This window comes from Pteropus alecto, unplaced genomic scaffold, assembly GCF_000325575.1.
Source record: "Pteropus alecto unplaced genomic scaffold, ASM32557v1 scaffold191, whole genome shotgun sequence".
Classification (NCBI taxonomy): Eukaryota; Metazoa; Chordata; class Mammalia; order Chiroptera; family Pteropodidae; genus Pteropus; species Pteropus alecto.
In genome coordinates this window covers 1,181,166-1,195,699 of record NW_006434181.1, presented here as the reverse complement: position 1 = coordinate 1,195,699, position 14,534 = coordinate 1,181,166, and the positions used below count along the sequence as shown (strand labels likewise).

Here is a 14,534-nt window from a genome sequence, read left to right as displayed (position 1 = left end):
GGCTTTCGTCCTGTCCCTAAAACATGTCAAGCTGAGTCTTAGTCAAGGTGCATGCCTTGAAGACGCACTCCCCAAACACTTCACACAGCTGTTCCTTGAGGTTAGAGATCATGCCCAACTCCTTGCACAGCAGCCCAAGTACAGAGAGGTCAAAACAAAGGTCTGAGAGATCTCAGACCTTTGAGGAGACTGGTAACTGCTGCCAGAGATGTGCGGGAAGGCTTTAAACATCTAGAGACTAACTTCTGAGCTGAGTATCAACTGTGTTCTAGCTGCTGTTTAAAAGAAAGCCCGAAGAAGCCTACTATGTGACTCCAGTTATGTTTTTCATGTGATCTTTAAGGCCATCTATGAGGTGTTAGTATGATCGTTTTTATAACTTCTTCCTGGTTACACAGCTCGTAAAGGACTATAACAGCTGGGCTAAAATAAGAGAGCTTGTGGTGCTTGTGGGGCAAGACTTATTGGGGGATCACTTTGTAAGTTATATAAATGTCTAACCATTATGCTGTACACCTGAAACTAATATAATGTTAAATGTCAACTGTAATTGAAAAAAAAAATTAAGGGAAAAAAATGCAACTTGGAGTTAAGGAATAAAGAATCAAAAGCTATGGCAGAAAAAATAAATAAATAAACAAAATAAGTAAAATAAAATAAAGTGAAAGAACTTCCCGCAGACCCTGAAGCCAACTTCACTGCCCTCTCCCTGGCCCTGAGATTTGAAGGCCACATCCCCTGCCCCTGAACCAGGCAGGCACATACCTACCTTACCACCTGGCTCCCTTTTCCACAGCACCAGTTGTTCTTTGGGAGTATGTCTGTCTGTTTGGAAGAGAGCAAAAGCAGTAGTTCTGCCTAACCTTGAAGCTCATTTACATCCTAAAAAACAAAACAAAACAAAACCCTACTCTATACTGCCTTCAAAACCAAGTTTAAGTAGAAAATGTTCTTTCTTATTCATTTTAGTCCCCTCTTGGATGGAATTAAATAAATGACATGATTTATCGCAAGCAGTTAGAACTTATGATTGGTTATTTGGAAGTAAAAAATAATTAACTTTACAGTTAAAAATACATAAAAAATTTTAAAGGGAGGAAGTGGGGATTGTTTACCCCCAAGATTTTTATTATTAAAAAAAAATCAAACATACAAAAGAGTTAAAGATCCAACAATTGTTAATAAGTTGTCATAGTCATTGTGTGTGTGTATGTGTCCTCAAAGATTTGGAGATCATTTCAATTCTCCTCCATAAACACCATAGCATGTCACACCTAAGAAAATTAACTATGATTAGACAGACTCTTTGAATACAGGTCTTGGCGGAAAGAGATAACATCTTTATCTCCATTTCTTATCTGGGAGCACAGGAAAGTTGCCATAGTGCTAGGCCAAGTGTGCACGTGGAGCAGGGAGGGTGAAAATGAAAGGATTTTCTGAACCTCAAAGGCCCAGACAAATGTGTGAAATTAGCATCATTTAAAGGTGTGTTTAAGACCATTTATGGGAGGAGGTCCTCAGCTGAATTCTGAGCATGTGCAATTAATAGCCTGTGCAAGCCCAGGAGGACCTTATTGATCAGTAGCATGAAAATGTCATGGAAAAGAGAAGTGAATGGGTCTTTGAGAGATGAAACAATCTGTAGCTACAAATCATCTTTGCAAGCATGAAGGAGAAATAGAAATAAAAGATTTAGTGCAAACAATTTCTGTTGTGACTGAACCCAGATCTTCCTGGGGGAGGTCTGGGTGGGGATGATTTGATGGAGGAAGAAATTGAGGCTCCAGCAGGAGGAATTCCTTGCTGTGTTAAGTTAATAAAGAATGTACTGAACTAATACCTATTCCTTCCACCTCTGCCAGCTCTGGGTACAGGGGATACTTCCTGCCCTGGAAGGTTTTTGCAGAACCCTTTTGTGCATTCTACAATAGGATGAAACCCGTAGTCTCCACCCTTATCCCCACCCCTCCTGCTACCTCTCCACCCTCACAGAATGTTTCTTTTTATCTGAGTACCTAAATGTCTTCATCCATGTAAAGGACACCAGGATATTTACTTGCAGAGCAGTTCTTGGGCAGGGCTACATGGAGTGGCATGGGTGAATGTGACTAACACAGTAGAACAGGCACATTAGAACAGGCCCTAAGTAAATGGTGTATGAATCATTTCTAAGGGAAGCCTCCATACTTGTGGAAACTACATTTGCCAGGCTCCCTTGCCAGTTGGTTCATAACTGGGTTCAGCTAAGGGGACATGCAAGTGGGAGACTGAAATGTAGAAGGAAGGGAGATGCCAGGGTATTTCTCCCTTTCTTCCTCTCCTTGGGGATGAAATGGAAGCTGATGCTCTCCTGTAGCTCTCCCTCCCCACTACGCTGCCCTTCCCTCTGTGACCCCAGTGCCCACCAGGTAGCCCCCACATATCAGTTCCCACAGATGACTTCAGCCTCTAGGCTCTAGTAATATCATCTCTAGTCTTAAGGACAGGAGAGGCTTTCTATTGCTGTTGCCAATTTGTGGGTTTCCTCACTGTCTCCTGCTTAGCTTCCCAGATCATCTATCACCTGTGTAATCAACCCCTTTCATTAAATTCTTCTTGTTTTAAATAACTACAGTGGTTTCAATTTTCCTGACTGAACTCTAATACCCATGGTAATTGTTCAGACCAAGTATGCAGTAAAGGGATAGCTCAGCAGGCTTGAGGTACCCAAATTCTGCGCATTTCAAAAAGTAACTGGCCCTTGACTGGCTCTTAGGAGACAACCTATTAATCCTTGGAATATCCTGCCTAATTGGAGTGCTTTTGTATACTTGGAGCCCTGGGACATGCCAAATAGCTGTACTAACAATGTGATTTATGGCAAACTCCTGTTTTTATTTGCCAAGGCCATGGGCCATGCTGTTGCATTTGACTTGGGGGTGGGGCGGTAGTGGAGACTGAATACCTATGGTCAATCATTTGGGTGCTCCATGCCTATGTGACCAACCCTCAACAAAAACCCTGAACACAAAGGCTCAGATGAGCTTCTCTTGTTGGCAGCATTTTGTGCATATTGTAGCACATCGTTGCTGGTAAAATTGAGCACTGTCTGGAGGACTTCTCTGAGTAAAGACAACTAGAAGCTCATACCTGATCTCTCCTGGACTCTGCCCTATGCATTTTTTCCATTGCTAATTTTAATCTTTATTCTTTTGTTGTAACGAACTATAACTTTGAGTATAATAGCTCTTCTGAGTTGTATGAATCCTTCCAGCAAATCACTGAAACTGAGAGTGGTCCTGGTGACCCCCCAACACACCAATTAAAAAGGAAACTTGTTTTTCCACAAACAAAGTGACTACGGTCCCCAGAACTTAAGTAACTTACCTGAACTGAATGCAGGTTCTACTTGACTCTAAAGGCCTGGCTCCCGTTACCATGCCACACTGCCTCTTGTAAAGGCAGAGCTGGGTAGGGGATGAGTGGGGATGGGAGTGAGGAATGTTGAAGCATAATAATCACTTGATTGAGAATTTGAAGTAGATGGCTATTAAGAACCCTTGTAGTCTACGGCCATGCCATCCTGAAAAAGCCTGATTCCGTCTGATCTTGGAAGCTAAGCAGGGTTGGGCATGGTTAGTACTTGGATGGGAGACCACCTGGGAAGACCAGGAGCTATAGGCATAAAAAATAAAAAATAAGCGATTATAAGCTGATAAGGTCCTTGCAATCTGTGAGGTCAACCAAGAGTTGTCTCACCTAAAAAAAAAAAAAAAAAAAAAAAAAAACCCTTGTGGCTCCAAAAGCTTATAGATCTGTGAATTAATAAGCACTTATTCCACTCTTAGATTAAAAAATTATTTGTCTGTCAGAGAGTGACTGGAGAAGGTTTGTATGGGAAAGGCCACTCTAGCTGCAGAGTAAGGGAGGATTGGAGAGGAATGAAACAGGGTGGAGGCTATTACAGAAGTCCAGGGAGTCAGACTGGCAGCCTGGACTAAGGGGTGGCAGTGAGGAAGGAAGGATAGGATGGATTCAAGCGACCATGCAGGAAATGGGCTATTGGGCATCTCTACTGGGAATCTCGTTTTCTATCCCTCCCCCATACCGGTTAGTGTCTTAAGCTTCCCATTTCAATTAATGAAACTGGCTAATTAAAGCCAGAAACATTGACATCTTCTCTGATTCCTTCTTTTCCCTTACTTCACCCACCTACAGCAAATCATCAATTCTACTTTCAAAATATATCTGATATGGGTCTACTTTTCTCTCTCTCTGCCTCCTCTACCTTAGTCTAGACCAGAATCACCTTTTGCCTTTGCACTGGTTGTTATCTTCCCTAAGGCTTGCCTGGCTTTTTATCCCTCCTATTTCATCCAAAACATGGTCTCAGAGAAGCCTTCCCTGCCTATCTGGTGAGATAAGATCCACTCTCCTGTTCTCTTCTACAGCTTCTCCCTTTTGTTCTTCATTTATGATCTTTTTCTTTCTCTAACAATAACAATTAGCACTTGTGGAGCACTTACTGTGTGCCAGACACTGTTCTAAGCACATCATATTATATTAATTCATTTAGTCCTCATGTACCCAAATCTGTTGGATAAGTTCTGTTTTAAATTAATTTTCTAGCTAAGAGAACCAGCTTAAAACTATTGCCTCAGCTACACTGTGGGCATCAGGAAGGCAGAAATCTTGCCTCTTTTGTTTGTCGCTGATCCCTAGAAGCCAAGCTTATAGCTTGGCCCCCTTATAAGGAGGAACTCTGTAAGTATTTGCTAGAGGGACAAAGAAGAATGCAAGTGGATTGGATGTGAAAATGAGAGGAAAGAAGACATCAAGGATGGCTCCAGGTTTCTGGCTTATGCAACTCGGTTATGCCATGAACAGAGGTGAAGAGCTCTGCAGAGGAAGCCGATGGGTAGACTAGAGATAGGACAATGAGTCGGGTTAGGGAAATGTGGAGTTGAGAAGTCAGTTATTGTATCACATCGGGTCTGGAGCTCGATTTTGGGCAGTGGATCTCGATTTAAGAGTGGTCAACCAGTAGGTAGTAACTTGAGTATGAAATAATTAAAATTGCCCAGGGAAGTATGTTGAGTGAGAATAGAAGGCCTAGAGCAGAGCCTTAAGCAATGTCAACATCTAATATTGTAAGAAGAAAGGATCTAACAAAATAGTGTAGAAAGCAACAGTCAAAAAGGTAAGTAGGAAACCAGAGCAATACAAGCCCGTTCCTCTGACCCTGGAAGCCAAGGAAAAAGAGAAAGGGGTGCACTGTGGTGCCTAAAGTCATTACTGGGCTGGAGCATGCTATTTTGGGGCCCATATCTTCTTGGCCTGCACGATATTTTTAAATACTTTCATTAGTTGCCAAGCTTAAAAATAAGATTAATTCTTTTGAAATCTTTATTTCCAGTTTCTCTGAAAAAATCTGAAGATTGGCCATTCTGGGCCTGAACTCCTGTATGCCAACAGCCAGGTGCAGTAAGTCATGGCTGCTCCATTAGCTGAGGTATATAATCTCCTATTTGCCACAGTCCGTCCCCACCTCTACCTGTTGCATCCCTAACATTAGAGACATGTCAGATTCCATTCACTGTCTGTCTTAGCTTATGCTTCTATAACAAAATACCAAAGCCTGGGTGGCTTAAAGAGCAGACGTTTATTTCTCACAGCCTCCAGGCTAGGAAGTCCAAGATAAAGGTGTTGGCAGATTCAGTTCCTGGTGGCGGCCTGTTTCCTGCCTTGTAGACAACCACTATCTTGTTAGGGGCTCACATAGTCTTTTCTCGTTGTATGTGCATGGGGAAAAAGATCTCTCTCTTCTTTTACTAATAATGGCACTAATCTCATCATGAGAGTCCAAACCTCATAAGCTAATCTAAACTTAATTACCTCTTTTTTTAAATTGAATGTATTGGGGTGTACAATTCAATAATACATCATTTATATATCGTATTGTGTGTTCACTACCCAAAATCAAATCTCATTCTGTCACCATATATTTGACCCCATTTACCCTTGTCTACCTCCCCCCTCCCCTTTCCCTCTGGTAATCACCGAACTGTTGTCTGTGTCTATGAGTTTTTGTTTGTCTTGTTCATTCGTTGCTTTCAGTTTTATATCCCACGTATGAGTGAAATCATATGGTTTTCAACTTTTTCTATCTTACTTATTTCACTTTGCATGATTATCTCAAGATCCATTCATGTTGTCACAAATGGCAGTATTTCATCTTTTCTTAAGGCTGAATAATATTCCATTGTATATGTACCACAGCTTCTTTATCCAATCATCTAACGAAGGGCACTTCAGTTGTTTCCATGTCTTAGTCACTGTTAATAATGCTGTAGTGAACATGGAGGTGCATATATCTTTACTGGTGACTGTTTCCAAATTTCTGGGGTAGATACCCAGAAGAGGGATTGCTGGATCATATAGTAATTCTCTTCTGATTTTTTTTTGAAGAACCTCCATACTGTTTTCCATAGTAGCTGTACCAATTTGCATTCCCACCAGCAGTATATGAGGGTTCTTTTTTCTCTGCATCCTCTCCAACACTTATTATTAACATATTAATCTTAGAGGAACCCAAACATTCAGCCCATGACACTATCTCAACTGCATAATTGCTTTTCTTTTATAAAAGTGAGTATTTCTTAAGTTTGTTTCCATTGTAAATGAGAAAGCAAACAAAGATTATAAAGCATTTCTTTAGAAATGAGATGGAACTTATTTCTTAATGGACATGCTTTCTCTGCCTAAGAGTTTTCTAAGATGGCCTCCAATGACCCTTGCATTCTGGTGTTCATGCCCTTGTATAAACCTCTTTGATTGTGGGCCGGACCCAATTATTTGCTTCTACCCTGTAGGATATGACAAAAGTGATGGGATGTCACATCTGCAATTAGATTACAAAAAATTCTAACTTCCATCTCATTAGCAGACTTTCTCTATTGACTTCTTGGCTTAAATACTTTGAAGAAGTAAGCCAACACATTGGAGAGGCCTACATGGCAATGCACTGAGGGTAGCCTCTGGCTGACAGACAGTGGGCGACTGAGGCCCTCAAGCCAATAGCACACAAAGAACTTAATCTTGCTAACAATCATACAATTTGAGAAGAGGGTCTTTCCCAGTTGAGCCTTCAAGTAAGAACCTAGCCCTTGTGCATCCTCGTGAGAGAACCTGAAGCAGAGGAATCAGCGAAATTGTGCCTAGATCCCTATCCACAAAAACTGTGAGATAGTAAATGTATGGTTTTTATTTTTTATTGTGGTAAAAAGCACATAACACAAAATTTACCATCTTAACTATTTTTAAGTTCAGTAGTGTTTGCTACATTCACATTGTTATACAACATATCTCTAGAATGTCTTCATTTTGCAAACTGAAATTCTATACCAATTGAATAACTTCTCATTTCCCCCTTACCCCAGATCTTGGTAAACACCATTCTAATTTCTATCTCTATGAGTATGATTACTTTAGATGTCTTATAAAAGTGAAATCATACGGTAATTTTTGTGCGTGTGACTTGTTTATTTCATTGAGCATAGTATTCTTAAGGTTCATCCATCTTGTAGCATATGTCAGAATTTCATTTCTTTTCAAGGCGGAATAATATCTCATTGTATATACAGATCACATTTTGTTTATCTATTATCCATCAATGGACCTTTGGGTTGCTTCCATCTATTGACTATTGTGAATAATGCTGTTATGAATATGAGTGTACAAATATTTCTTTGAGACCCTGCTTTACACTCTTTTAGATATATATCCAGAAGTGGAATTGATGAATCATATGGTAATTCTGTTTAATTTTTTGAGGAACTTCCATACTGTTTTCCAATGTGGATGCACCATTTTACATTCCCACCAACAATGCACAAGGGTTCCAATTTCTCCACATCTTCACCCACACTTGTTTCCTGTGGGTTTTTTTTTTTTTTTTTTGATAGTAGCCATCCTAATGGCGATGAGGTTGTATCTCATTAAACATGTGTTTTTTTTTGAGCAGCTAAGTTGCGGGGTGATTTATAAGTAGCAATAGATAAGTAATACACCATCTCATTTGTTGAGTTCTAAGAAGGGAGTGGTTATTAGTTTCAAATGCAGCTGAAAAGTCAAGGAAGAGAAATGAAACAAAATTCCTCCAGAGTCATCACAAAACAAAGTAGAGCAGATCCAGTGGAGACCAGTGGGAGATGGGGTACAGTGGCAAGCCTAACAGTAAAAATAAAGGCAACTTTTTAAAGGAGTTGTCTATATAATTTTTATGAGTTGTCTATTCTTTCCTGTGAGGGAGAGATTAATGGAAGGAAGATTAGTCAGAGGGAGAGTTTTATTCTCTTTTCATTTTTAAGATAGGAAAGAATTGATCATGTTTAAATACCTATGATATCTATGGCAGGGCTGGGACTGGAACCCAGGCTAAATGACTCTTGAGTTTGTACACTTACCAGAATGCTTTGGTGGCTTGCCCAATTCTGAAGAAAAATTAAAAACAACACTAATATGAAGCAGAAATGTTCTAATTTTTTTTATTTAATGACTATTTTGAATCTTTTTGGAGTGGTAAATATTAAATATTTAATTATTTCAAGTATTCTTCCTTCCTTTCCCTCTCCCTTTCTCTCTTTCCTTGGTTCCCCTGCTTAGCTGGGTGCAAATACATGTTTAATCTGTTTCTTGGCCAATCCAGCTCTATGCCTCTTCTCCACCACACACCAACACTTGTTCAGGTCTCTTTTGAGCAAAGCACAATGTATAGCAGGACTCTAATGACATTTTTTGAAAGAGAAAACAAATCACCCCTGTGGCTGAATTTCCTGGGGGTTTTGAGTCAAAAGCCCTTCAAAAGCACCATAAACCTCTCCAGGGTCCTGGGATGCCTGAACTGGATCTTTGCACATGAAATGTGTTCCTGCTTCATTCACAAAGTGTGGTTTGTGTTCACTCCACAATATCATGTGTGTGTTTTAGCTGTGGATGTAAAGACAATCTTATTCTAGGGACTTTCTGATTACAAAATTCCCAGACCCAGGCACAGTCCAATGTTTACTGGGACCAAGTATTATGGTTTGTATAAAGAGGCTCACCAAGGAGTGGGTGTAGGCCTTAGAGCTCATCACAGACACTCCCTTTTTATTAGACTATCATTATTCTTCAGTCTGCTGGTGGGTGGAGATGTTCTAAACCCTTTCTATTCGTTATCGCCAGCTCCTGGTGAGTCACTTAATAACTTTTCAACCACATCACCCCTCCTGAAGGGTGGAGAGAGCTTGCAGGTGGCTGCTTCTCCTCCTACTTTGTGGTGGTGGGAAAACTCTAAGTAATCCTGAAGCTTTATGGCAAACCTATTAGGCTTACAGTCACGCACACAGAGAAGAGTAGGATAGGTGTTCCTGTTGTTGCTTGGAAACTGAGGATCCACAAGAAGCTGAGTTGCCCTCAGACTCCTAGCCCAGGGTCTTTCATCATACAAAAAGAAAATCATACATCTGCATACATTGGTTTTACTTTAGATATTATATTTTCCCTTCAGTAAATCATCAGTGATCAATGTGAAGGAATTTCTTATTGAAGAAAAAGAATAAACATGGAGTTACATCAGGGCTGGAATCAGGGCTCAGTCATTCATTCATTCAATTGCCATTTACTAAGTACTTACTATGTGCCAGGTGTCAAGGGATACAACAGACAAGGAACTGCCTTAGCAGTCAAAGGTTAAGAGAGCGGGTAGCTTCATAATGTAGTGGTTAGCACATCTGCTTTACATGCAGAAGGTCCTGGGTTTGCACCTCAGGTGGAGCCACAGGACCAGGCCCTGGGTGCGCCAGGCCCCGAGTGTGTGGGAGGAGATGTCCCACCTTCAGAGATTCAGTTCTTAAGGGGAAATGACAACATCCATAGGTCAGAGGTGGTAGTTGCTGGGGAGGGGAATTAAAGAGAGGGAAAAAAAAAGGTGAAGAGATAACAGTAAACAAGTATGATGGTTAATTAATTTTATGTGTTAACTGGGTTATGAGGTGCCCAGATATCTGGTCAACTATTATTCTGGGTGTTTCTGTGAGGATGTTTTTGGATGAGATTAACATTTAATTTAGTAGACTGAGTAAAGCAGATTATCCTCTCTAATGTGGGTGGGCCTCATCCAATCCGTCAGTGGAAGGCTCAAATGAAACAAAAAGGCTAAATAAGGGGGAACTACACCTGCCTCACTACCTTCAAATTGAGACATCAGCTTTTTTCCTGCCTTTGTACTTGATTTGAAACACCAGCTCTTCCTGAGTCTTGAGACAGGAACTACATCATCAGATCTTTGGATTTGGACTGGAAATAAATTATTGGCTTTCTTAGGTCTCTAGATTGCTGACTGCAGATCTTGGGACTTGCCTGTTACCGTAACCACATGAGTCAATTGCTTATTGTAAAAATCTCTCTCTCTCTCTCTCTCTCTCTCTCTCTCTCTCTCTCTCTCTCTCTCTCTCTCTCTCTTTCTCTCTCTGTCTCTCTGTCTCTGTCTGTCTTTCTCTCTCTCGATATATATGCACATATACATATACATACATACACACACAGACACACATCTTATTGTTTCTGTTTCTCTGCAGAACTCTGACTAATACAACAAGCAAATCAATTTAGACAGTGTTAAATTTCCATGAAGAAAATAAAACTAGATCATGGAAAAGAGAGGGGGTGATTTTTAGCTACAGAGTCAGGACTGCCTCTCTGAGGAGGCGGCCTTTCAGCTGAGTCAGAGCAGGAGAACAAGAGCCATGTAACACTGGCCCTTTGTGTCCCTAATTTGCTATATCATCTTGGGTAAATGCATATATATGTATATACGTATATATGTGTATGTGTGTGTGTGTATATATATATGTGCTTTATATATATATATATAAAGCATATATATATATATATATATATGCTTTAGTTTCCTGGCATTGTTGAGGATCAAATGAGATAATATAAGAAGACGAGTTAGTACTGTCTCTAGCCCAAAGAAATGGCTGTAGAAAATTTGATTTCTCTTTCTGGTCGTTTATTAGGGACAATGATGGGTTAATGCTGACACTAAAACAAGCTGGGGAAGTGGAACTGACATGAAGTTTCTGAAAGACAGTATACAGCACACCCTTTGACAAGGGACTGCTCTACTGGGATTGTAACCTAGGGAAACAATGGAAAACAGGGAAAAATGTATACCAAATAGGTTCATCATGTCATTTACAAATGGAAAAGCTTGAAACAAATAAATGTCTGAGATAGGGGATGGTTTAAAGACGCTTGGTACAATAAAGTTAGAGTTTTAGAGTCAAATAGACTTGGGCTCAAACTTTGGCTCTTCGACTGCATCCCCTGGCTGACTTTGGGCCAGACATCCAATTCTGTAAACTTCAATTGACTTAGAAAATGAAGATAACAACAGCACTCCTCACCACCTCAGGTTATTGTGAGAATTAAATTAAAGTGCATGGGCAACACATAGCACAGTGCCTGGCACTCATCAAACGCCTAACACATGGGAGCCATCGGGGAAATGCAAGTAAAACAAGATTAACTTTTTAAAAGAAAAAAAATACATATTTGATGATAATACGAAAGATTATTTAGGTTGATCTATAGATTTAATCAATTCTAATTAAAATTCTAACAAGTTTATGGAATGAGCTTTATTTGGAGGACTGATATGGAGGACTAAAGATCAAGAAGAGGCAATACAAGCCCAAAGGGGAATAAGATGGAAAGACTCGCCCTACTAGATATTGATATTCACACTTATTCAAAGACTAAGGTAATTAAGACATTGTGGAACTGACACAGGCATAGACAAATAGAGAACGATACAGAAGAGGGAGACCAGGAAAAGATTCATAGACACAAGCCTTTGATATATGACATAAACAGAATATAAATGGAAGTTTGATATAGGACAAAAGTGACATTTCAGATCAGTGTAGAAAGAAAGACTTATTCCATAAATTGTGTTGGGGCAATTGATTATCCATATGGAAAAAAAAAAATTGGCTCCTTACCTCATACCATGCAAAAAAATTGGTTCAGATGAAGTCAGAACGTAAATTTGAAAAACAAAATTTTAAATCTTTAGAAAAAATATAAAACTGTACCGGACTGCACAGATAGAGAACATTTCTATTATTGTAGAAAATTCTATTGGGCAGCACTGATATAGAAGAATATCATTCTAAGCTTGGGATAGGGAACTATTTCTTTAAAAAAACACAAAAAATACTTTCCAAAAAGGAAAACATTGATTATTTACGACATGTTTTAAACTTCCATTTATTAAAACATACAATAAAGAAAATGAAAAGACAAGTCATAAACCTGGAGAAATAATTGCAATAAGTTCAATTCACAAAGATTATGATATCACTTATATCCAGCTCAAAAAACAAGCACAAATTATGAAGTTCATTGTTTAAGCATGCATACATATCTGCTTTTTTTTTTTTCAAAAAGCAGGGCAACAATAAACTAAAAATGCAGGATAGTAGCTATTTCTGGGAGTGCACAGGGTATGATAGTGTACCAGTGACTCTAATTATTGATAATGTTCTAGATCTGCATTTGGGAAGTGAGTTCATGGGTGTCACTGCATTAATATGCTCTAAAACTTACACATATGTTACATATATTCTTTTGCATGCACCAAATATAAAGAGCTCATTTTCTCTTTTTTTTTTCACTTTGCTGTGTTGTCCTAAAGTTCCCTCCTCCCAAGTATATATGCTTTATTTTCTAATCGAAAAATAAAGAAATATTAAATTACCTGGGAAATGTTTCTTGCTAAATTCAGAAATAATTTACAAGTAGAATTATAGTAGGGTTCTCAAAAGAAATAGTGTAAGAAAAGCATACTTAGGAGAATGATCTAATAACTTAATAACCATGTGTCCGGGTCAAATCTTCCTGAAGGTGGCTTCACTCTGACATTTCCTCAGTTGATGGTTTTGAGTTCAGAAAAAACAGCAGTCTATGGAAACCAAGAAACCTGGTTTTGAATGCCAGCTCTGTCATTCAGTAGCTCTGTGTCCTTTAGCAATGTACATAACCTCTTTAACACCCAGATTTTGTGACTGTAAAAGCACAGTACAGGCATACATCAGAGACATTGCAGGTTCAGTTCCAGACCACTACAATAAAGCAAATACTGCAATAAAGTGAGTTATATGACTTTTTTGGTTTTTCAGTGCATATAAAAGTTATATTTATGCTATACTCAGTCTATTAAGTGTCTAAAATTATGTCTAAAACAATGTACATACCTTAATTTTAAATTACTTTATTGCTAAAAAACGTTAACCATGAGCCTTCAAGAAGTCATAATTATTTGCTGCTGAAGAGTCTTGCCTCAACATTGATGGCTGATGATTGATCAGGGTGGTAGTTGCTGAAGGTTGGGGTGGCTGTGGCAAGTTCTTTAAAACAGAACTACAGTGAAGTTTGCCACATTGACTGACTCTTCCTTTCACAAATGATTTCTCTATTGCACACGATGCTGTTGGATAGCATTTTACCAACAGTAGAACTTCTTTAAAAATTGGAGTCAGTCTTCTCAAGCCCTGCCACTGCTTTATCAACTAAGTTTACACAATAGTCTAAGTCTTTTGTTGTCATTTCAACAATCTTCACAGCATCTTCACCAGGAGTACATTCTCTCTGAAGAATCCACTTTCTTTACTGATCCACAAGAAGCAACTCCTCATCCATTCAAGTTTTACCATGAGATGCGGCAATTTGGGCTCTACTTGTAATTCTAGTTCTCTTGCTATTTCTACCACATTTGCAGCTACTTCCTCCACTGGAGTCTTGAACCCCTCAAAGTCATCCATGAGGGTTGGAATCAACTTCTTCCAAACTCCTGTCAATGTTGCTCTTTTGACCTCTTCCCATAAATCATGAAGTGTTCTTAATGGCATCTAGAATGGTGATTCCTTTCCAGAGGGTTTCAATTTACTTTGCCCAGATCCATCAAAGGAATCACTATCTATGGCAGCCGTAGCCTTATGAAATGTATTTCTTAAATAATAAGACTTTTTTTGAAAGTTGAAATTACTCCTTGATCCATGGGCTGCGGAATGGATGTTGTGTTAGCAGGTATGAAAACAACATTGTTGTACATCTCCAAGAGATCTTGGGTGACCAGGTGCATGTCAATGAGCAGTAATATTTTGAAAGGAATTCTTTTTTTTCTGAGTAATAAGTCTGACAGTGAACTTAAAAGATTCAGTAAACCATGCTGTAAACAGGTGTGCTGTCATCCATGCTTTATTATCTCATTTATAGAACACAGGCAGAGTAGATTTAGCATAAGTCTTAAGGAGCCCCAGGATTTTTAGAATGGTAAATGAGCACTGGCTTACACTTAATGTCACCAGTGGTATTAACTCCTAACAAGAGAGTCAGCCTGTCCTTTGAAGCTTTGAAGCTAAGCACTGACTTCTCTCTAGCTATGACAGTCTTAGATGGCATCTTCTTCCAGCATAAGGCTTTTACCTGCATTACCTGCATAGTGT

The 14,534-nt window shown here is 39.2% G+C and overlaps 1 pseudogene; it reads left to right on the top strand.

The window, feature by feature from the left end:
- Positions 1-3,544: 3,544 nt before the first annotated feature.
- LOC112477510 lies at positions 3,545-3,663 on the top strand (annotated as a pseudogene).
- The last annotated feature ends 10,871 nt before the right edge of the window (positions 3,664-14,534 follow it).